Raw genomic sequence first — 24575 nt, 5'->3', positions numbered from 1 at the left:
TTACGTCCAGAACCCAAAGTCTGGCCACTTTGGGTTCTGGACGGGCAAAACTAGAAGTAGAAGTGGCCATCTCACTGCGGCCAATGCGCAAAACGGATTGAATCCTGCCAGCTCCTTCTGTTCCCAGCTCTAGCTCCTCCCTCCGCCCCCCTCCTAATGAGTTCTGGCAGCCTGGGACACACGTTTCACCCCCTCCCCCCCTTCACCTCACACCCAGAGTCATTCCTTGCAGCAGGGAAGCAGAACGAGAACACTGCAGACATTGCTTCTTGCCAGTACCCGCTCTGGCCGTAACACATACATGGTAATAAAATCCATCAGCACTGCACAGACTAGAGAGATACACCCACCGCTATCATAATAGCATGGCTCAGCCATTACTGCATCTTCCCACAGTGGTTTACCAGAAATGCTAGGGAGCCCTTTCCATGCATCCCCCTCGGTCAGGGCCAGTGTTTCATCCTGAAGACCCTTTCAAGCACTCATGCATCCCCCTCGGTCAGGGCCAGTGATTCATCCTGAAGACTCTTTCAAGCACTCATGCATCCCCCTCGGTCAGGGTCAGTGATTCATCCTGAAGACCCTTTCAAGCATTCATGCATCCCCTCGGTCAGGGCCAGTGATTCATCCTCAAGACCCTTTCAAGCACTATTGCATTCCCTCAGTCAGGGCCAGTGTTTTATCCTGAACACCCTTTCAAGCACTCATGCATCCCCTCGGTCAGGGCCAGTGTTTCATCCTGAAGACCCTTTCAAGCGCTGTTTCTAATTCAAGGACTGAAAGTAGTTCGCTTTTAAACTGGTGACGTTTCTGTGCCCAAGGACAGGATGTATTCAACTTTTCTCTCTTTCGAATGCATGAGGTCATTACCTTCAGTAATAATTCAAACACCAAAAACATTCTAAAGCCAAGAAATCATGTTTTCAAGCACCAAAAGCAATCCTGGTTTAGTGAAAGCACAGAAACCTTATAAGCTCCTTTGAGGCCACATTTACAGCGACTTGTGTTCCCTGAAACAGGAAAGCAACGGATCGGGAAACCGGCCCGACATGTTACCCATGTGTTGTGTCGCACACAGTTAGTAGAGCAGTTCAATGAAAAGTATGCTTCACTAACACGCAGTTTGAGGTAGCGCACTGCATGCAGGTCACTTGTCCTTTAACAAGGGAAAAAGCATTTAGCGCATTACCATGCTAAATACTATTATATCACAACGCCTCTGCCTTACTGTGAACGCCGTATCGGTGGTGCACTGCAGTAAGCTGCATTCTGAAGCGGCTGTTACACTGCCACACTGTGAATGGGGCCTGAGGGACAGTCTGTGACATGAACTATTCAAAGTGAAGGTGGTCCCCTACTTACAAGCAGGTTATGTTCCGGGACGTTGTAGGTTGAATTTGTTTGTAAGTCATGTTAAACATGGTGGAACACGAATTAAATTATTTTCTTTCCGACAACTCTGGATTTGGACATATAGCATTAACAATGTTTTGTTGGTGGTTTTCAATGTGCGTTTAAGCAGTTTTAAACTACTTGCAAGCGTTTATGTTACAATACTGTAACATGTAGCAACAAAAAGAAGAACAAAAACAGTATAGTACATTTTAAACATGGAGACCACTTTGTTGGTATGAAAAATTGTGGCTCGAGTTGTGTGTAAGTAGGGCACTGCCTGAACTCAGTCAATTCAAATATTCATTTACACCAGTAAGGCATCATATCCAACCAATTAAGCCTCCCATTGAGGGTAAGCTGCCCCAGCTAGATAGTCAGCTCAATGTCAGTGAAAATGGGCATGCCAGTAAAACATTTAAAGTGAATCTGAGATGAACTTCTACTCATTGCAGAATTGTGTTCCTTTCTTATTGTTTATAGGGCATTCCTCAAGCCAAATACTTTTTTTGTTTGTGTTTTAATACTCCAATTCCCTATAAACTAAAGAAACCACACCCACAGGTTTTCAGAGAGCCAAGGCACTTTCAGACAGTAGCAAGGGCTCATGGGAGCTCAGTCTGGGCAGGAGGAGGGGGAGGTATAACTAGCCAGAGATTTCAGAGGCAGAGGGGATTAGGTTTTTTGCTCAAGATGCAGATAAGCCTGCCTCTGTGTAATGTTTACAAACAACATGGCTGCTGTCATTGTATTACAGGAAGAAAGAATCATACTCTATTAAAGCTGTTTGCAGCTAGATTTGCTGTGTAAACTATCTAAGTCTATGCTCGTCCATCCTGGTGTGGTACGCCAGCTCCTCCGCCAGCGACAGGCTCAAACTGCAGAGGGTCATTAGATCAGCGGAGAAGATCATCGGGAGATCCCTTCCCACTCTAGACCTCCTCTACCACTCTAGGTTGAACTCCAGAGCTTTAAAGATCACCAACGACCCCTCACACTCAGGCTACCGCTTCTTTAGTCAGCTTCCCTCGAGACGAAGGCCCTGGTTCCGATCCATCTTCACCAGGACCTCAAGACATAAGAACAGTTTCTTTCCCTCGGCTGTCAACCTTCTGAACTCTCTCCATGGAAATGCCCTTCCCCACCCCAAATATCATGCCCGCACTGAGGCACTCTGCACATAGACGATGCTCCAGGTTAAGTATTATTTTGCTGGGTTTTTGTGTGGTACTTATGCCACTTTGGCCTCAATTCACTAAGCTTATCTCCTGTTTTTAATAACGTTTCTAGAGTTGTTACCATGGTGATAAGGCATGTAGTATTCAGGAAACATTTTACCTCAGGCAAACCTAAAGTTACTTACTCTCCTGTCTAAGTTAACTCTTCAATCCTTAAAATAACTCCAGAGTTAAAGACAGGCTGTTAATTAACTCTGTGTGAACATAACTACAGAGGAAGTAACATAACTACAGAGGAGGTAAATTAACTACAGAGGAGGTAAATTAACTACAGAGGAGGTAACTTAAGGAATGAAGAGATAAGATAACTCTCTCACTGTGTGGAGGTAAGTTTTCTCTTGCCTTATCTCCAGCATGATCTTAGTGAATTGAGGCCATTGTCTCCTTTTGTATAAATACTATATAATGTTCTGTTCCTACTGCATGTCCTGTAACTGTAAGTGTAACTATTTCATGTATCAGTACCCCTGTACGTGCCAAACCCAATTCCGGGCACGACCCCGTGGTGCTTGGCGAAAATAAAGATTCTGATTCTAAACTTTAGATAAGATATATAGACAAGTTACTTGTTATAGTTAGTTTTTCATCTCGGATCCGCTTTAAGTTAAAGGACACCTAAACTGAGAAGGCTGCCATATTGATTTCCTTTTAAACATTACCGGTTGCCTGGCATCCTGTTGATCTTTCATGCATCAGTAATATCTGAGTCACACACCTAAAACAAGCATGCGGCAAATGTAGTCAAACCAAAGGGAACAGCGCCACGGAATATGTTGGCGCTTTATAAATCAATAAAAATAATAATAATAATAATAATAATAATGGACCTCGAGGTGAGAGACATATGGAGGCTGACATTTACTTTTGAACAATGCACTTTGCCTGGCTTTCCTGCTGACCCACTGTCTATAATACTTTTAGGCATAGACACTGAACAAGCATGCAGAACAGATGTTTCTGACAAACATTTGACAAGATTAGCTACATGCTTGTTTCAGGTGTGTGGTTCAGACACTACTGACCCGGAAAATCAACACCTCGGATCCCTTTCAAGGGCTTGGACGCACTACAGGCTCCTTGAGGAAGCAATCCCAATGCTGCTAAAGGGACCACCCCCATCGGGGTCCACTGGGAAAGCAATTTGCCGATCGGCAGGTGCTGCAAAAGCGCACATAGTGGGCCCCAGCCCTTAAGCTGGCCACTAACGGTCCAATTTGTAGCGAAAAAATCGTTCGAGCGATCAGAAATTCTGATCGGGTTGGTTGTAAATAATCTCAGTGGATGGGCACAATTGATAATGAACGATTATAAAAACAATCAGATTGAATTTTTGTCGAACCAAAAATTGGATGTTCTTGTTGGTCGTGATAGATCGCAAGCAAAGATTGGTTAGTTGATGGTGCAGTGAACGATTTTTCGTCCGATCAGAATTTCTGATCACTCAAACGATTTTTCGTTAGAAATTGGACCATTAGTGGCCACCTTTAGTCACACATCTGATCTGCATGCATGTTCAGGGTCTATGACAAAGTATTAGAGGCAGAGGATCAACAGGGCTGCCGGGCAATTTTCATGGTTTAAAAGGCAATAAATAGGTCAGCCTCCATATCCATCTCAGGTCAATTGTCCTTTGTGTATACCAACGGTCTTTACATTTCCATGCTGATGTACGCTGCAAGGGCTACCACCCCTCAAATAGAGGCATTTCAGGTGGTGAGGCCACAACTGTACTTGTAAATAAATATTTACATAAACAGACAAAGTGCTACGCTCATAACAGTGCTTCCTCTCATCGGTGAAATAAAGGCAACCATGAAAACAGTGCACCTTAGTTGGGGGTAACCACAGGATGTCATGCTTCAAGTTACCAGCATACAGCTTCTGCAACAGCCTTATCAGAGGCAAAGTTGCGAATCACGGCTGAAAATGAAGAGGTTTCTTGAACAGAAAACAAGCTACAGTCTACTCAAAAGACCTTTTTCAAAATTTGCCTGTTTTCCACCACAAGGGTGAAAATTTCGCCTGGAGGAAAACAAATCCTTTGCCATTTTGAAGCACACATGTAGTGTATTTAGCACCTTTGATACTCAGATTCTAGCATTCTAGCAATGAAGCAAAACACGACTTGTTCTTACTAAACCTCACAGTAAAACCAGCAGGTGGAGTTCTGAACAAATGTATACAATAAGATACGCATACCATGCAATTTTGGTTGCAAAAAGGGATTAGGTTGTACAAAAGATATAACACGGCGACACAATCAGTCAGATGGACTATACAATCAAAATCGTGTATAAAATACAGTATAAGGTTCATAAATACAGCAATGTCCACATTTAAATACAAACATATGCAAAGATCAGGAGAAAATCTGAACCTCTATGCCTATAGAGATGCAGCGTATATGGGCAATCTGAGTCAAATATCCATTTGTGGGCACACTGCATGTAAAAAGTCCTTAGGATAATCAAATGCAAATGGCATGAAGCATTTTAGATAGTGCAACACAGCATGATGAAGGGGCAAACCCCGCCAAGTATTACCCAGGCAGGCAGCATTGTTTCGAACAACAGTGTTCTTTCTCAATGGGTGCAAGCAGACTGGCAAACTAGGGTTTTGTTTTTTTTGGGAGTAGTGCTTATACACTGAGCACCATGAAAAATCCTACAGCTTATTTTCAATGAAAGAGGGTATGTACAGGTAGTCCCCAACTTATGAATGCTCGACTTGCAAACGACCTGTCGATACGAACGGCATGGATTCTGTGGGAATAAGTGGAAAAAAAATCAAAAGTTTTTGCTTTTTGAGAAAATTCATTTTAAAAGATTTAAAGAAAAATGGCTTTTGAACTTGTAGATAAGCAGCTACAGGGGTGACACAGGAGGCACAGGGGGGCATAGATGAGGTACAGAGATTGCATAGTGTTCTGACTTAACAGATTAAGGTTAAGAACAAACCTATAGTCCCCTATCTAATTCGCTAACCGGGCCAACCTGTATATATAACTAAAATAACAGGTAATTTAAATTTATAGACTCCAGTCCCAATTAAAAATGCAACAATTGTTTAAAAAAAAAAAAAAAAAAAGTCAGTGCAGTTCACATATTGCCCGTGATGGTATACAAAGCACAAGCACATGGAGCAGCACATCAAAATGCTACTAGCCACTTTTTAATCTTTTTTTGTTTACAGTGTTATACTGCTACTGGTGAGTGGGTGCCATGCGCATGAAGGGTAATGGCAAGCCATGGTGAGGTGGAGGCAGTGCAGAGCAGTCTGCACCTCAGCTAATATCAATGGGCCGCTAGCTACGGAACATAACTACCTGTAAAAGTAGCCAGAATTGAGAAGCAGAATATTTAGCTAAATCAAGGCGAGAATTTGCTAAGTTTATTTTTATACCTCAAAAATAATGGACAGTGTCTGCAGGGAACATCAATTCACGTCACTGCTCACAAGTACATCGCTCTAGTGAAGCTTTAGTATTTTGAACTCTAATTTGTGCACTATTCTGGTGCTGAAATATCTGCGCCATTAAGTAATCAACATGGGGGGGGAAAAAAAAAAAAAAAAAAGAAAAGAAAGAAAGTCCCAAAGTGACTTTTTCCCTGTTCCAACACCAACTTGCACCCATTGGCCCATGTCCAACCCAGACCTCACACTACACTTTAGCCTAACGGCAATCGTTTCCCTTTAGAGACGCTAGCCAGAAACCAAGACAAAACCAAATCCTGTCCCTTAACCACTTCAGGACCACAGTCTTTTCGCCCCTTAAGGACCAGAGCCTTTTTCTCCATTCAGACCACTGCAGCTTTCACGGTTTAATGCTCGGTCATACAACCTACCACCTAAATGAATTTTACCTCCTTTTCTTGTCACTAATACAGCTTTCTTTTGATGCTATTTGATTGCTGCTGCGAGTTTTAATTTTTATTATATTCATCAAAAAAGGCATGAATTTTGTCAAAAAAATGACTTTTTTAACTTTCTGTGCTGACATTTTTCAAATAAAGTAAAATTTCCTATACATTTGAGCGCGAAAGTTATTCTGCTACATGTCTTTGATAAAAAAAAAAAACATTCAGTGTATATTTATTGGATTGGGTAAAAGTTATAGCGTTTACAAACTATGGTGCCAAAAGTGAATTTTCCCATTTTCAAGCATCTCTGACTTTTCTGCGCACCTGTCAGGTTTCATGAGGGGCTAAAATTCCAGGATAGTACAAATACCCCCCAAATGACCCCATTTTGGAAAGAAGACATCCCAAAGTATTCAGTGAGAGGCATGGTGAGTTCATAGAAGATTTTATTTTTTGTCACAAGTTAGCGGAAAATGACACTTTGTGACAACAACAACAAAAAAAAAAAGTTTCCATTTCTTCTAACTTGCGACAAAAAAAAAATGAAATCTGCCACGGACTCACTATGCTCCTCTCTGAATACCTTGAAGTGTCTACTTTCCAAAATGGGGTCATTTGTGGGGTGTGTTCACTGTCCTGGCATTTTGGGGGGTGCCTAATTGTAAGCACCCCTGTAAAGCCTAAAGATGCTCATTGGACTTTGGGCCCCTTAGCGCAGTTAGGCTGCAAAAAAGTGCCACACATGTGGTATTGCCGTACTCAGGAAAAGTAGTATAATGTGTTTTGGGGTGTATTTTTACACATACCCATGCTGGGTGGGAGAAATATCTCCGTAAATGACAATTTTTTATTTTTTTTACACACAATTGTCTATTTATAGAGATATTTCTCCCACTCAGCATGGGTATGTGGAAAAATACACCCCAAAACACATTATACTACTTCTCCTGAGTACGGCGATACCACATGTGTGGCACTTTTTTGCACCCTAACTGCGCTAAGGGGCCCAAAGTCCAATGAGTACCTTTAGGATTTCACAGGTCATTTTGAGAAATTTCGTTTCAAGACTACTCCTCACGGTTTAGGGCCCCTAAAATGCCAGGACAGTATAGGAACCCCACAAATTACCCCATTTTAGAAAGAAGACACCCCAAGGTATTCCATTAGGAGTATGGTGAGTTCATAGAAGATTTTTTTTTTTTGTCACAAGTTAGCGGAAATTGATGTTAATTGTTTTTTTTCACAAAGTGTCATTTTCCGCTAACTTGTGACAAAAAATAAAATCTTCTATGAACTCACCATACTCCTAACGGAATACCTTGGGGTGTCTTCTTTCTAAAATGGGGTCATTTGTGGGGTTCCTATACTGCCCTGGCATTTTAGGGGCCCTAAACCGTGAGGAGTAGTCTTGAAACCAAATGTCGCAAAATGACCTGTGAAATCCTAAAGGTACTCATTGGACTTTGGGCCCCTTAGCGCACTTAGGGTGCAAAAAAGTGCCACACATGTGGTACCGCCGTACTCAGGAGAAGTAGTATAATGTGTTTTGGGGTGTATTTTTACACATACAGATGCTGGGTGGGAGAAATATCTCTGTAAATGACAATTATTTGATTTTTTTTACACACAATTGTCCATTTACAGAGAGATTTCTCCCACCCAGCATGGGTATGTATAAAAATACACCGCAAAACACATTATACTACTTCTTCTGAGTACAACGATACCACGTGTGACACTTTTTTGCAACCTAGGTGCGCTAAGGGGCCTAACGTCCTATTCACAGGTCATTTTGAGGCATTTGGATTCTAGACTACTCCTCACGGTTTAGGGCCCCTAAAATGCCAGGGCAGTATAGGAACCCCACAAGTGACCCCATTTTAGAAAGAAGACACCCCAAGGTATTCCGTTAGGGGTATGGTGAGTTCATAGAAGATTTTATTTTTTGTCACAAGTTAGTGAAAAATGACACTTTGTGAAAAAAACAATAAAAATCCAATTTCCTCTAACTTTTGACAAAAAATAAAATATTCTATGAACTCATCATACACCTAACAGAATACCTTGGGGTGTCTTCTTTCTAAAATGGGGTCACTTGTGGGGTTCCTATACTGCCCTGGCATTTTACGGGCCCAAAACTGTGAGTAGTCTGGAAACCAAATTTCTCAAAATGACTGTTCAGGGGTATAAGCATCTGCAAATTTTGATGACAGGTGGTCTATGAGGGGGCAAATTTTGTGGAAGCGGTCATAAGCAGGGTGGCCTCTTAGATGACAGGATGTATTGGGCCTGATCTGATGGATAGGAGTGCTAGGGGGGGTGACAGGAGGTGATTGATGGGTGTCTCAGGGGGCGGTTAGAGGGGAAAATAGATGCAATAAATGCACTGGGGACGTGATCGGAAGGGGGTCTGAGGGGGATCTGAGGGTTTGGCCGAGTGATCAGGAGCCCACACGGGGCAAATTAGGGCCTGATCTGATGGGTAGGTGTGCTAGGGGGTGACAGGAGGTGATTGATGGGTGTCTCAAGGTGTGATTAGAGGGGGGAAATAGATGCAAGCAATGCACTGGCGAGGTGATCAGGGCTGGGGTCTGAGGGCGTTCTGAGGTGTGGGCGGGTGATTGGGTGCCCGCAAGGGGCAGATTAGGGTCTAATCTGATGGGTAACAGTGACAGGTGGTGATAGGGGGTGATTGATGGGTAATTAGTGGGTGTTTAGAGGAGAGAAGATCTGCGGGCGATCTATTGGTGTGGGTGGGTGATCAGATTGCCCGCAAGGGGCAGGTTAGGGGCTGTTTGATGGGTGGCAGTGACAGGGGGTGATTGATGGGTGGCAGTGACAGGGGGTGATTGATGGGTGATTGACAGGTGATCAGTGGGTTATTACAGGGAATAACAGATGTAAATATTGCACGGGCGAATTGATAAGGGGGGGTCTGAGGGCAATCTGAGCGTGTGGGCGGGTGATTGGGTGCCCGCAAGGGGCAGATTAGGGTCTAATCTGATGGGTAACAGTGACAGGTAGTGATAGGGGGTGATTGATGGGTAATTAGTGGGTGTTTAGAGGAGAGAAGAGATGTAAACAATGGATTTGGGAGGTGATCTGATGTCGGATCTGCGGGCGATCTATTGGTGTGGGTGGGTGATCAGATTGCCCGCAAGGGGCAGGTTAGGGGCTGTTTGATGGGTGGCAGTGACAGGGGGTGATTGATGGGTGGCAGTGACAGGGGGTGATTGATGGGTGATTGACAGGTGATCAGTGGGTTATTACAGGGAATAACAGATGTAAATATTGCACGGGCGAATTGATAAGGGGGGGTCTGAGGGCAATCTGAGCGTGTGGGCGGGTGATTGGGTGCCCGCAAGGGGCAGATTAGGGTCTAATCTGATGGGTAACAGTGACAGGTGGTGATAGGGGGTGATTGATGGGTAATTAGTGGGTGTTTAGAGGAGATAAGAGATGTAAACAATGGATTTGGGAGGTGATCTGATGTCGGATCTGCGGGCGATCTATTGGTGTGGGTGGGTGATCAGATTGCCCGCAAGGGGCAGGTTAGGGGCTGATTGATGGGTGGCAGTGACAGGGGGTGATTGACGGGTGATTGACGGGTGATTGACAGGTGATTGACAGGTGATCAGGGGGGATAGATGCATACAGTACACGGGGGGGGGGGGGGTCTGGGGGGGGGGTCTGGGGAGAATCTGAGGGGTGGGGGGGTGATCAGGAGGGAGTAGGGGGCAGATTAGGGACTTAAAAATAAAATAGCGTTGACAGATAGTGACAGGGAGTGATTGATGGGTGATTAGGGGGGTGACTGGGTGCAAACAGTGGTCTGGGGGGTGGGCAGGGGGGGGTCTGAGGGGTGCTGTGGGCGATCAGGGGGCAGGGGAGGGGGAAATCAGTGTGCTTGGGTGCAGACTAGGGTGGCTGCAGCCTGCCCTGGTGGTCCCTCGGACACTGGGACCACCAGGGCAGGAGGCAGCCAGTATAATAGGCTTTGTATACATTACAAAGCCTATTATACTTGTTACATGCGGCGATCCGGGTGCTAGTAACCCGCCGGCGCTTCCGAACGGCCGGCGGGTTACTACGAGCGGTGGGCGGAGCCAGTCCCCGGCGGCTGATCGCGTCACGAATGACGCGATCGCCGCACAGCCACTCCCGCAGCCGCCCCCGCCGATGGGCGTATTGCGGTCGTTTGGGCCCGGTCTTTGCCGCCGCCCATCGGCTGGGGGCGGTCCTCAAGTGGTTAAGGTGGCCACACACACACACGATACAATAAAATAATCAGATTTTACGGCAATTCGATAAAAACGATCGGATCTCCCAAAATAAAAATCGAAAGCTTTTTTTTCATTTGACTGAGAAATCCGATCAAATTTTCCGTTTTTTTCGATTTTTATCGATCTAGAATGCCAGATATTTTTCTTCAATCTTTCTAAAGATTGTATGGTGTGTGTTAGATGGTCAAAGTATTGCTATACACACCCTAGCAATTTTGTCAGAGTTTTCAATCATTGTTATCATAATTGGGGAAATATTTAACATACGTGTGGTACATTGGTCAGATTTTTTAAATGTTACAATCAGTCAGAAAAATTCATTGCAATTCTTAAATTGAACAGATATTTAAAAAATTGTTAGCTGTGTAGCCACCTTTAATCTAATGAAGACCTAATATGCTGGCTACACACCGATATCAATGCAATCTCCTTAAAGCTATCAATCTAATGCTGGGCATACACGGCTCGATTTTGCCGCTTGATTCCGCAGGCAATTCTCTTATCTTCTGGTCGTTTTTCTTATCTTTTTGCATTGTCCTCAATGCAGAATCGAGCAGCGAAACGATCGGGCCGGAGATCGGACATGTCGGAAATTATCTATCGAGCCATCTAAATGGCTCAGAATCAAGCCGTGTATTCCTAGCACACAAACAATTGTTTGACAGTTTCTAAATCATAGGCTTGATTTAGATAAAACATTTCCAGCTTCCTCACTTAATTATCACATTGCACAGGAAGTAATCAAAATGTATTGTTCTTAAAAAAACTTTCCATTTGATTCTGTATACATGTGCCCTATTTATTGAATGACTACTGTTGAAACGTTTGTGACCAGCAGGGCAGTGGAGTCCATAGATAAATCCTTCGACTCCTCTGTAGGGAAAGTCAGTGAGATGCAAAGAAGTTCAAGTTCGTAGAGTGCGTCCGGGGAGGGGGGCGAGTGGGCATCACTAAGCTGATTCCTGAAAGATTCAATTATGTAATCGATCGTGAATAGGCCTGCGGTTTATGGCGGCCATCAGATCTTGCTCGGATCAGATTCAACCACAGATCAAGCTGTTGCCCAAATCACGTAATGTGTGGCCGCCTCTAGCCATAGACCCAGAAAAAAATATGCAGATCAGATGTTTTTGACTGAAGTCTGATTTCTGATTGCACAAGTCGCATGCCTGTTTCATGTGTGTGATTCAGACTACTGTTGCCAGAAAGGACAGCCAAGCAATTGGCATTGTTTAAAGGGTACCCGAGGCGAGAGGGATATGGAGGGTGACGTTTATTTCCTTTTAAATAATCAATGCACATTGCCTGGCTACACTGCTGATCCTCTGCCTCTAATACTTAATAAGCCAGAGACCCTAAAAAGCATGCAGATCACAAGTCTCTGACAAATATGACTAGATTAGCTGCATGCTTGGGGGTTACGAACGTGCAGCGCATGTGTTGCCGATCCCATTCAGTTACATTGGACAACGCACTGAGATGATTGCAACAGCACTTTAGCATGGACATCAGACTGTGTTGAGACTGCACTTTCTGATGTTGATATTAAAATGCAATGCTGATATAGCAACACATGAGTGTGTATTTTTTTGTGTGCAAAGTTAAGTTAAAGTTCAGTCCTGGGTGAGAGCCTATGAACAGCTCCGGAGGCTCCCGGTCTTCTCCACTGCAGAACCCGACCTCACCAGGTTGGGTTCTGGGTCGGCTTCTTCTGCTCTCCACCGCGCGGGTCACGTGGTCCGGCCGACTTAATCAGGACGTTACTACGCAGGCGCAGAACCGTGCAGAAGAAGCCGGCCCGGAACCCGACCTGGCGAGGTTAGGTTCTGCAGCGGAGAAGACCGGGAGCCTCCGGAGCTGCGGCAAGGGCACAGGATGGCTGCCACAGGCTGGAGGAAGCCCCAGGTAAGTGGATCTTTTTTTTTTCCCTAGGACCTTTACTTTAAGGTGCATACATACCCACTTGAACTGTCACCTGTAGAAATCTGGACTTAGTCTCTTAGCCTCCCTGACGTTATGATTATTTCTAGATTGGTTTCAATGCGACGTTAAGGTCGCACAATGCTGCTCTAACGCAACACATATAGACTTTAACTTGGACATTGTGCGTTAAGTGTTATGACATGTTTCTTTATGAGTCTCTTGGTGCGCCGTTTTCGTCGCACAGGGAAGGCTATAAATTAAAAAATGTTTGGGTTAGTACTGTGGGCTGTTTGGTGTATCAAGCATGGATGTGGAGGAAGAGATGGTGCTTGGTGGCATGGGCATGCTATTTTTCATGCGTCTTCTTTGTCGAAGGAGGCAGTTTTGGGTCCATCCCCTTCTTGTGGACCGTCCCTTAAGAGGGCATCATCACACCCTTTTTACCCTGATTTGTTGCTGGACTCCTCAAAATTCTTTAATTACACAAGGATGTCCATTTCCATGTAAGGTTTTGTACGTATATGTGCATGCGTTACAGTAAAAAAAAAAAAACAACATCACTGAGCATGTGCAACACAAATAACGCAGCAGATTAATTGCTTAACGCATAGTATGCAGCACATTCTAATAACGCTACACGTTACACACGAACGCAATGTGTGCACTGTGAATGTCGCACAGACTTAGTATTGCTGTGCGTTACTCTGCGTTGAAACATTTTCTAACGTGTGACTTTAACGTCGCACTGTGAAAGAGGCCTTAGGGTCTAAAAGCAATGCAGTTTTTTCATAAGCTTTTTAGACTCTAAAAAAAGACTCGAGATTACCGCTAAGGAGGTTAGTGTTCCCCAACCCTGTCCTCAAGGCCCACCAACAGTGCATGTTTTGTGGAAGTCCCCAGAGGGGTTTGATTAGCTCTGCTGAGACACTAGTTACCTCACCTGTGAATGTTTATCGGTTCCTCCAAAACATGCACTGTTGGTTGGCCTTGAGGACAGCATTGGGGAACTATGCTCTAGAGCAGTGTTTCTCAACATTTTATCGGTGTGTACCCCTTTTAAAGCCTTGTACTCACCAAGTACCCCCTAGCATAGTAAACATTATCACAAGTACCCCTTGACAAATATATATTTAATCATAGTACATTATAATTGGTTCTAAACTATTTCCAAGCCTTTACTATTGCTTTTATTTAGCTAAAATACTAAATTGGGTTTGGGGTTAAATACGATTTATTATTTTCTAAAACTCTAAATTTGTTATTCTTGGCTAAGTATATCAAGCCTGAGTACCCCCTGGAACCATTAGAAGTACTCCCTGGGGTACGCGTACCACACGTTGAGAACCTAGGCTCTAGAGCAACAGTTCTTGCAAAGAGCTCATACAGATGCATCCTTTGGCTACAGCCGAGTGATGCATACTGTTATGGGGAGGGGCATAGGGACGGCGGCGTGGGTACACGATGGAGTGGATACTGGTGGGTGAGGTAAGGAGAGAAAAAGTTTGCTTGCCCATAGCTTTAAGATCCAGTGTATGGACAAGACTTTAACCCTAGAAACGTACCCATCAAAGTCATCAATAACTCACCCGCAAGGATTTACTGAGCAGAACCACCCCAGAGGCAAGACCATCTTCACTCGTCTGTTCAGGTCTGAAACACGAGAGCCTACAGGCTGAGTAGGAATAATCCCAGGAGCCAGCTATCAAAGACCCTTTAAAAATTACCACTGGTGCGCAAGCAACCCATGAGCTAGTGACTTGGCAGAATTAAAAAGAAAAACTATATAAAAAAACGGAGCTTTGACTTTTCTATTATGACAGGTATGCTTTAATTATTCTGCTGGCTAATAGGAAGGAAAGACTGGCAGCTGAAACTTGCTTAAAACAAACAATTACGAGAAGTTAAGAACAAAGAATAAGAGCAACACAAAGCAACAACCACAAACCTCAAGTTCTCCCGGTTCCAAATCAAAGCCCATCCTACCTGAAGCCATTCCTTAGCAAGCAATGAAGCCTCCAGTCCATTGCCACCGCACGTCTGTCCTGCCTCCAATCCATCTACGAAGGTCAAACTCGAAATGCAGCTCAGCTTCACCAGCGCAGTTAGAAATCTAACCACATTTTGTAGGTGGAAGCGTTTCCTCTTTACGCAGAATAAAGGCAACTACTCACAAGACAAGCAGACGAAAGCAGAAAGGTCAAGAACTACTGGTTAGAAGCTGGATAAGAAGGTTCTCTCTGCGGTTGGTAAGTGGGCTCAGCAGCGGTGACTGGTTTTGTAAAATTGTCAAAAGAAAAATTTGAAGGAGTTGGAAAGTTATTCTGACACCTCTGAAAAAAAAGTAGTTTCACTAGTACTAAATGCTTTTTGTTTTGAAGCTCAATACAAAACAAATACCCCTCAGATGTCTTCACCACGAATGTACTAAATTGCAGAGAGTAAATGCCCACCACTTTCATAAAGGGAAAGCACATAAATTGCACTGACATTAAAGGAGAACCCCACTGAACAAATACTATGCATGAACACATGTCATGGGAGATATCCCCTCCTACATTTGTATAGATTAAAATAAAAAAAAAAAGATAGATTTTTCTAGGAACTGCAATTCTGAAATGAACCACAGAAGACTCTTTTAGGCTTTGTTCACATTATCGCAAGCGCTGAGCGATTTATTGAGCTTTTATTGAGTGAACAAAAGTTTGCTTTCCTAAAACAGAAAGAATTTGCGATAATTCAGGTTGGAGTGAGCTTGAGATGTCTCCCAGAGCAACAATGCTGAATATATGCAAATTAACCATTCTACCCTTAGAAGCTAAACACACCTCCAGAACCGCTGGAATGCAATGATGTGTCAGCTTGTTAATTTGTACAGAGCCATAATAATCCAACATGCATACAGACTGTTTCGGATTGTTTGATCCTCATCAGTGCATGGCATGGATTAATTTGGCTCTATGGAGTAGGGCTTGTGAATCCGAGAGGCACAGACTAACCAGCAAGCTCATGGTGACCCAGAACTTATTGGAGTGTGTAAGGGACTACAATGGTCCTAAATGCCCCCTTATTAACCTGCTGAGCGGTCTGGACGAGCTCAGCTCGTCCAGTACCGCCGGAGCCTGCCGCTCAGGCCCTGCTGGGCCGATTTGGCTCAAATAAAAAGCAGCACACGCAGCCGGCACTTTGCCAGCCGCGTGTGCTACCTGATCGCCGCTGCAGCGCGGCGATCCGCCGCATGCAGCGGCGAAAAAGGGTCCCCCCAGCCGCCTGAGCCCAGCGTAGCCGGAACAAAAAGTTCCGGCCAGCGCTAAGGGCTGGATCGGAGGCGGCTGACGTCAGGACGTCGGCTGACGTCCATGACGTCACTCCGCTCGTCGCCATGGCGACGAGGTAAGCGAAACACGGAAGGCCGCTCATTGCTGCCTTCCGTGTTACTTCTGGCCGCCGGAGGCGATCGGAAGAACGCCTCCGGAGCGCCCTCTAGTGGGCTTTCATGCAGCCAACTTTCAGTTGGCTGCATGAAATAGTTTTTTTTTTATTAAAAAAAACCCTCCCGCAGCCTCCCTGGCGATCTTAATAGAACGCCAGGGAGGTTAAGATGTTAAGAAAAACAAAAGTTTGCTTTCCTAAAACAGAAAGAATTATTATTATTGAGTAAACGTACTTTTCCCTGCGCTTAGAAAAGCGTTTTTTTTTTGTAAGCGTTTTTTTTTATTAATTCTTAAATCAGTCAGGAAGTGAACTCTTTGACCCAAAAATGAATACAATGTACTTATTCATAAAAGCGTTCAGGAAATCGCAATAAAAAGAGGTTTCAAACTGTGATTTCCCTATACCTTCCATTTAGTCAAAGCGCTCAGAAAATGGTACATGTAGCACAGGCTAACAGTCTCATAGGAAATAATTGTACAAGCGCTTTTAGGACGATTTCTAAAATCGCCAGCGCTTTAAAAAAAAAATAAAAATAATTGGAAATGCTCATAGTGTGAACAAGCCCTTACTCCTTAAATCATGTGTGGATAAAGTGACATGTAATTCAAGAGCGAGTCAGTCTAATCCACTGACCGCCATACGTTATTAGGTGAGGCCTTAGATCAGGTAAATAATATTGGTCAAAGTTAGGGGAAACTATTACAGCATACACCCCCACTTGCAGCTTCCCAACATGCTTGCTTTGCTTGCAGAAACCATGGATTTTCCTTACCAATCTTTGATGGAGAATACCTTGAAGCTGGATTCACTGTGGTCAGTTGCATAATGCATACGCCATAATGAGTGTACACTGCAATGAAGGCTGGTGACAGACTAATACAAAGCCTGCATGCAGCAAGTTCAAATAACGTGCTCAGTTACAACGCAGTACTGTGATGTAACCAGGGCTGTGGAGTCGGAGCAATTTTGGGTGCCTAGAGTTGGCATCGGTGGTTTCATAAATTGAGGAGTCTGAGTTGAGGTCGGATGATTTTTGTACCGAGGATATAACTGTATGTATGGGCAGGTTGACATGCAGAATTATTCTGCAGCACAACTAAGCACTGTGAATTAAAGGACAACTGAAGTGAGAGGGATATGGAGGCTGGCATATTTATTTCCTTTTAAGCAATACTAGTTGCCTGGCTATCATTCTGATCCTCTGCCTCAAATACTTTAAAGCAGTAGGATCAGCCATACTATGCCAAGGAAAAAAAACCCTTATGTAAGTAGATAAATACTTGATCTACTTACATAACACATATATTATACTGTCCACGTTTTGATTTCAGTGAATGTTATATAGTAAATGAAGATAATTCTGTTCCTGGTGGGAACCATGTCTTTTGCCCACAGTTTAGGCTAAATCCTGATGTCATTTCTGCCCTTTGCTTTTTTTTTCCTTATCTCCTCCAATCGCTGAGCCACCTCAGCCTTGCTTGTAAACACAAGTGAGCAGGAGATTGTGTTTCAGATAAGAGGCTAGGCAGGGAAATAAAGGGAAGAGAAGGAATGGATTATAGATAAAAAGAACCCGCAGCATGCAACTGTTTGGCACTGACTACAAAAAGGGCCAGTGCTCCTTAAAGAGACACTGGCCCATATGCAATTCAATTTAAAATAACTTTTCAGCACTTTTCAACTAAAAAAAGTACCAAAAAGTAGGTGAAACGGTACTATAAAAAGTATTTTGAGTATTTTCTTGTTTTCTGGTGGCTTAAAAGGCATTTTATTGACAAGTTTAAAAATATCACCTAGGAGAAAACTCAGGTGAAAAAGTGAATTGCATATGGCCCACTGAAGGGAGAATAATTCTCGCTTCAGAGCTCATAGCAGGGGCATGTGTGCCCCTGCTAAAACGCTGCTATCCCGCGGCTAAACGGGGGTCCCTTCACCCCCAACGCCCCCCCCGTAAAATCAACGACCAAATTGGGCAGCCCTGCCTCCAGTCGCGTCTATCAGCGGCGCATCGTCGCCTCTCCCCCGCCCCTCCCAGTGAAGGGAGACAGAGGGGCGGGGGAGATATCCCCTGCTACTCGGAGGGGTTTTGGGGGGTCAGGGACCCTCGTTTTGCCACGGGATAGCGGCGGTTTAGCAGGGGCACACATGCCCCTGCTAACTATGAGCTCTGAAGCGAGATTTATTCTCGCTTCAGAGTCTCTTTAAGTATGTGATAACTCCAAACCATAACAGCAGAAAAAGTTTTGAAAGTTTTGAATGCAGGATTAGCATCTTTATCACTTAATACACTCAGACCAGTTGCTATTGAAATTTTATTTTATGGTGACAAATTGACAATCCTGCTTTAAAGAGACACTGAAGCGAAAAAAAAAATTATGATATTATGATTTGTATGTGTAGTACAGCTAAGAAAAAAAACATTAAGATCAGATACATCAGTCTAATTGTTTCCAGTAGAGGAAGAGTTGAGAAACTCCAGTTGTTATCTCTATGCAAAAAAGCTATTAAGCTCTCCGACTAACTTAGTCGTGGAGAGGGCTGTTATCTGACTTTTATTATCTCAACTGTAATTGAACTGTTTACTTTTCCTCTGCTAGAGGAGAGTTCATTACTTCACAGACTGCTCTGAAATACTCATTTTGAATGCTGAGTGTTGTGTAATCTGCACATATTATAGAGTGATGCAATGTTAGAAAAAACACTATATACCTGAAAATAAAAATATGAGAATATTTTCTTTGCTGCTAATCTTCTAGTAATTATTCATAGTACACAACCAATTCATTATATCATATTTTTTTTTTCGCTTCAGTGTCTCTTTAAACCCTGAACAAGCATATTCAGATCAGGCGTTTCTAACATTATTGTCAGATCTGACAAGATTAGCTGCAGACTTGCTTCTGGTGTTATTCAGACACTACTGCAAACAAACAGATCAGCAGGGCTGCCAGGGAACTGGTACGGTTATAAAAGGAAATAGATTCGGCAGGCTCCATATTCTTCTCACTTCAGTTGTCCGTTAGCCTTCAGGATACCTGACCTGAACACAATTACGTGAACTGAGCACAGATATGCTGTCTGTTCTCCTTCACTCCACTAGGAGGTACGTATTAAGCTTACGTGTTTCTTTTATTGAGTTTTCTTTAGGTCAGATGTGCTTTCAAGCGTACATGAAACGAAAATAAATTGACAATGTATAACAAATGACTAACAAATTCAACTTACAAACAACCTCCAGGAACCTGTCTATAAGTAGGGGGATTGCCTGTACCGCTATTCCCAGGAGGGGGCAGCACAGCACACCTCCGTACTACTGTCACATGTCTTTTGGCAGAGTAGCCTCTGTCAGGTCCCCTCCTCAGAGTTGCTTTCACTTTCATTTTCCAAAACAAAAAGATGCTCCACTCTACTGTGCTCTGTACCACAGGCAATATATTTATGCTGGCACAATGATTGTCAGTGGGAAACCACACAAAGGAAATTTGCATTTCTTAGACAATTAGCCCACATGAGAGAGTTTATTTCAGGTACACTGTGGAACAAATGTACTTTGCATGCATTAAAGGACATCTGAGGTGAAAATAAAGTAATGAGATAAACAATTGTATCTCTCTTCCTTTTCTATGATGGCTGTTTGTATAAAAAGTCCAAAACAATCCTTCTGGTTTCAACCGTTGAACCTAAAGTAGCTTTCACAATAAAACATGCGGTGTTACTGTGCAGCTAACCTGTCACGTTTAATACTGTTTGTTAAAATACTTGAACTGTGATTAGATGAGGGTTATTGTTTTCTCTCTTTTGGTAAGTGGATATACACTTCAAATACAATGAGATGTAATGAACTGCCAGTTTCCTGGCTGGGAAGAGTGGAGAAAATGGCATTTGCTATTCTTCTAGTGTGGTTGAAAGACAAGCTATGAAATGATAAAAGGTGTGTGATGGATAGAACGCTCAAACATCCAATTTCTGTTCTGTGTTGATTCAAAGGTATCTGTACAGTGCGTAATCTTTATCTTGTTTGTTCACTGTCAATGCCAGGCCAGTTCTAGCCTCTGATTCCGGCTCCTCTCTATTGTGGAGTTGGTAGCCAGGACCCCTTGTTTGTCTCGGGGAAATAGTCCTGACGTCATCCGCTAACTAGTGCATAGAGACTGAGACATAAGTAAATATTGTGATTTACGGCTTTTCCAGTGCTGAAACGCCACTCCGCACTGCGGTCACAAGGCAAACCGTGTCTATGACGAGAGGAGAAATGTAGGCTTTACTATGTATTTTATTCAGAGTGTTTCTTTTGTAACCTTGTCATGCGACACAGAATTAACCATTAAAGGGGAAGTTCAGATATTGCATTTATTTTTTTAAACATGACACAAAACTAGTGAAGCTAAAGAGGCTAGGAGTCCTTCCTCTGTCTTAGTAACAGTCATAATTACGTTATGTACCTCCTGCATCGCCACACAATTGCAGTGACACTGCACAATTCATGTCACCAGTTGTCCCCCAGAGCAGCACACAATTTATTTATTTTTGGTGTGCTAGTTGATTAAAGAGCACCAGAAGTGTGCTAAACAAATAAAACTGAAGCCTTCAGTAATGATACTAATATAGTGGTTAAAAAGATACATTTGCTAATCCCATTTCCCCCAAACAACCCCCTACCAAAGCCTTAACCACATCTCCTCAGTAAAACTGATATGGCGGTTTCTCTGAAGTGTTAAAAAGTTTACCTGAGGCAAATGTAAGGTTAAAAAAACCTGATACTTGTATAAGAAAAGGAAAGCCTTGAGTTCCTGCAGAGGTTTCCTATGTCCTCCTGGCCCTAACCACTGCAGCACGTGCCCCCAACCCTGCACGCACAGAAGACACTCGATAAGAGCTTGTCAGACTTCTGACCATGACCGTGCTCCCCTTCACGCAAAAGCTTGGCCATGCTGCATCCGCCAAACGGTCATTAAGAGCATTGATGTGCTACTATGCAGATTTCTGAGCTATATAAATCCTATATAATAATATCTGTGTCCGTGCGTTTTGGCCAGCACACATGGGCGGCATGCAGGCAGACTTGGGACAGCACGGGTTCATGGGGGGCGGGCCGTGCACACTTTGCGTGCTGACCGTTTGGGTGTTGCAAGGGGGGGGTCGTGGCCGAGCCCTAGCGCCCATTTTTAAACGGGCGGGCTTATCTAGTACTAAATAATGTGTACACGTGTATTTTAAGTTATACAATTTTTCACGATGCTGGTTTGCAATAGGAAATCAATGTCAGTTTCCATTTTAAAATTCACTACTACTTCCAGCACATTGGATATTTAAATGACTGCGATGAACAGGAACGCTGCGTCCCTAATTATCCTACACCCTGGAAGCAGATTCGGTCATGCCCTGCAAGGTCGTCCCACCTCCTCCTGCATTGAGGAGTCCATGTTACTTAGCAGTGGCTGGATAGAGTACGGATTACGTGCTCTGCCTTTGACATGGGAGACCGGGGTTCGAATCCTGGCTAGGGTCAGTACCTATTCAGTAAGGAGTTCAAGGCAAGACTCCATAACACTGCTGGGTGGCCTCTTGAGCGCATCCTAGTGGCTGCAGCTCTTGAGCGCTTTGAGTCAGACAGGAGAAAAGCGCTATACAAATGTTCCGATTATTACTTTGCTGTCGCCACCTGTCTGTGCTGACAAAGAAAAAAAAAAAAGACAAACCAATCAGGGCCACTATCATGTATTAATCATATCAACTCAGGTATTTCATGAAACCAAATATGTTTATTGTACACAAGCTACCCACGTGGCTATTTAATTATACGATTGTTCACTGTGGTCCTGTATTATCAGAGTGGACGATTTACCTATAATCAATTTGTTATGCTTATGAAATACTTAGAGATGGCAGGGGGAGCGCCGATTATTTTCGGTGAACTCCGGGAGACTTTCATGTTTTAATTGTTTCTATGGATGTAGCTTGTGTACAATAAAGATGTTTTGTTTCATGAAATACCTGAGTTGATATGATTAATACATAATAGTGGCCCTGATTGGCTTTGTCTTTTTTTGTTTGTCCTTATGGTAATTGTTTCACGGCCAATGGGCATTATTTGACTGCACAGAGGTGCATGCTATTAATAGTGCTTACATTCTTGTATATAGCCACCTGTCTGTGCAACACTCATGCCCAGAACCATCACGCTAGCAATCCAGTCCTGAGTATTATGGGTGACAGTTATGGTGTTTATACGCTCTTGAAGCTGCACTAAATCACAAGTGTAAACAGTGCGCAGATAACCCTCAATATAGGCAAGTACTCAAGCTTTACTAACCTTGGCTGAGAATGTATACAGGTGTCTCAAGCTCACTTTAAGATCAAGAAGAACAGCAACCCCCTGAGCACATCATTCCCTCCTCACCCTGCCTGACAAAAGCAGCCCCATTAAAAAGACCTCCATTGCAACAACAACAACAACAAAAAAGTAAAGTAAAATTTAAAATACACTTATAAGTACATTACTCACAGTAAAATGTACTATAAATTACTTTTCTCCCATGTTACTGTTGCTTACAGTAGGCAGTAAAATTCTGACAGGTTTTGAACTAATCCATCTCCTCATGGAGGATTACTCAGTATTTCCTTTATTCTTTTCAAAAGCATTCCCTGGAAGGGATCTATACAAAGATGCTGGCCAACCTCACTGCTTGCTTGCGCAGTATTTCAGCAGTTTCTGGCTAAGCAACTGCCATTCAGGAAATGTTTTTAAAAATAAAACCCAGAGAGCCCCCCTTGCGGAGATGTACTAGTCCAAAACCTGTCAGAATGCTGACTGTAAAACAAAAATATATATAGTAGTCCTTTAAGTGCTGCACTGCCAATAAATATTGCTCTGCTATAACAGAATGAGGCATCCACACAGCCTTCAAACTGTTGCCAGATGGACAGAGTACCGATACTTTCATGTGACAACCATTGTACATGGGTAGGCACATAAACACTGTACAGATAGTCTAGCCCATTTACTTGGCTGAATGACTCAGCAGTGCTCACTGCCAAGTAACCAGAGCTGGCAATAGGGCATAAACAGAGTTCTCAGACTGGACTGTTCTGTGCACCACCAGATGCTTTACAGAAAAGAGGAGAAAAATAACACTTCTTATAAATCCATTTGTCAGCTTTAAATAAAATGGAAATATTCAGAAATGCCACACATTTACAAGGAAGACGACTACGTGAGGAACTTTATGGTGCAGAGCTGAATGTGAAAGGGAAACACACAATCCCTCTCTGAGCTTGAACTGCAGCCAATGTAATAAAGCTCAGTCTCAGCGGAGGAATGAAGATGTAATCCACCAGGGGAAAGCCCTGGCTCATTGTACTGACCCAGACAGTGCGGGGATTATTCTGGCATGTGTACAGCGCTGCAGCCAGGCAGCCCACAGAGAAGTAGTGGAAGTGTGGTGCCTGAGTTTATATATACTCTTCCTTTTCCTCCTACACAGTCTGATAGATGATGTGCGGCTATGCAGAGAATGCCTTTCAGGCTGTGTTATACTGTAAGTGTATGACCAGCCTGCTGCACTGCTCTGTCCTCTGATGGGATGCTGATGGCGGGCAGGTCATGCCGAGTCTCTTAAGCCAATAAAACGGTCATTATAGCAAACGAGAGTAAAAGCAGGCTGCAATGGAATGCCGGCCTACAATAACACCTGCTGTATTATGAAACTTGATCTTGTGACAGTCAAATGTATTGAAAGTTTCTAACTGACCCAAACACATGGCAAAACAAAGTCAGGAGTGCACAGTATAGAAGGAAACAAGTGATCTGACATCTGGAGGTGGTGAGACAGCTTCTGTCTGGCCATTCTGGGAGGAATCAGAAAAAAGGCCTGTGGAATAAAGCCTTGTACAGTACAGTATAGAGGTTGGATAGACTAGGACTGAAACGTCTGCACAACAGATATTGCCACATCGGACGACAATCGATAAAAAAAAAACAAAAGTACCCAAATTACCTTTTTTTTGTGGTGCCCAAATTTATGCACCTGCCTAATTTTGATGAAACAATTATTGCACACTCTCCGTAAGTCCAATAAACTTAATTTCACTTCTCAAATATCACTGTGTGTGTCTCCTATATGGTATATTTAGCTGACATTTTTTATCGTAACAACCAACGATTTATACAGGAAAATCATGATGATTAACAAGGGTGCCCAAACTGTCGCATCCCACTGCATGACTGTGAAGCTACACTACACATTTCATGCAGTAAACCATCTACTTTGCTTGCACATTTGGTAGATCTAATAATAATAAAAAAAAGTCAAATACACCCCCCCCCCTCCCCCAATAAAAAAGTGGTCAATAGTAGCTGGTAAAGATGAGTTTTATCACACCATTTTCCTCCCGCAATTGAGCTCATTTTAGCTCTGACACAGGAAGAGGAAGCTTCAGAATCTGAA

The 24575-nt window shown here is 43.4% G+C and overlaps 1 protein-coding gene across 1 annotated transcript in view; it reads right to left on the bottom strand.

The window, feature by feature from the left end:
• RBPJ (recombination signal binding protein for immunoglobulin kappa J region) overlaps positions 1–24575 on the bottom strand; it is a 138743-nt gene that overhangs the window by 68244 nt on the left and 45924 nt on the right. The window lies entirely within an intron of this gene.

The sequence above is a fragment of the Hyperolius riggenbachi genome, chromosome 1, assembly GCF_040937935.1.
Source record: "Hyperolius riggenbachi isolate aHypRig1 chromosome 1, aHypRig1.pri, whole genome shotgun sequence".
NCBI classification, from domain to species: Eukaryota; Metazoa; Chordata; class Amphibia; order Anura; family Hyperoliidae; genus Hyperolius; species Hyperolius riggenbachi.
This window is presented reverse-complemented; position numbering and strand designations above follow the sequence as displayed.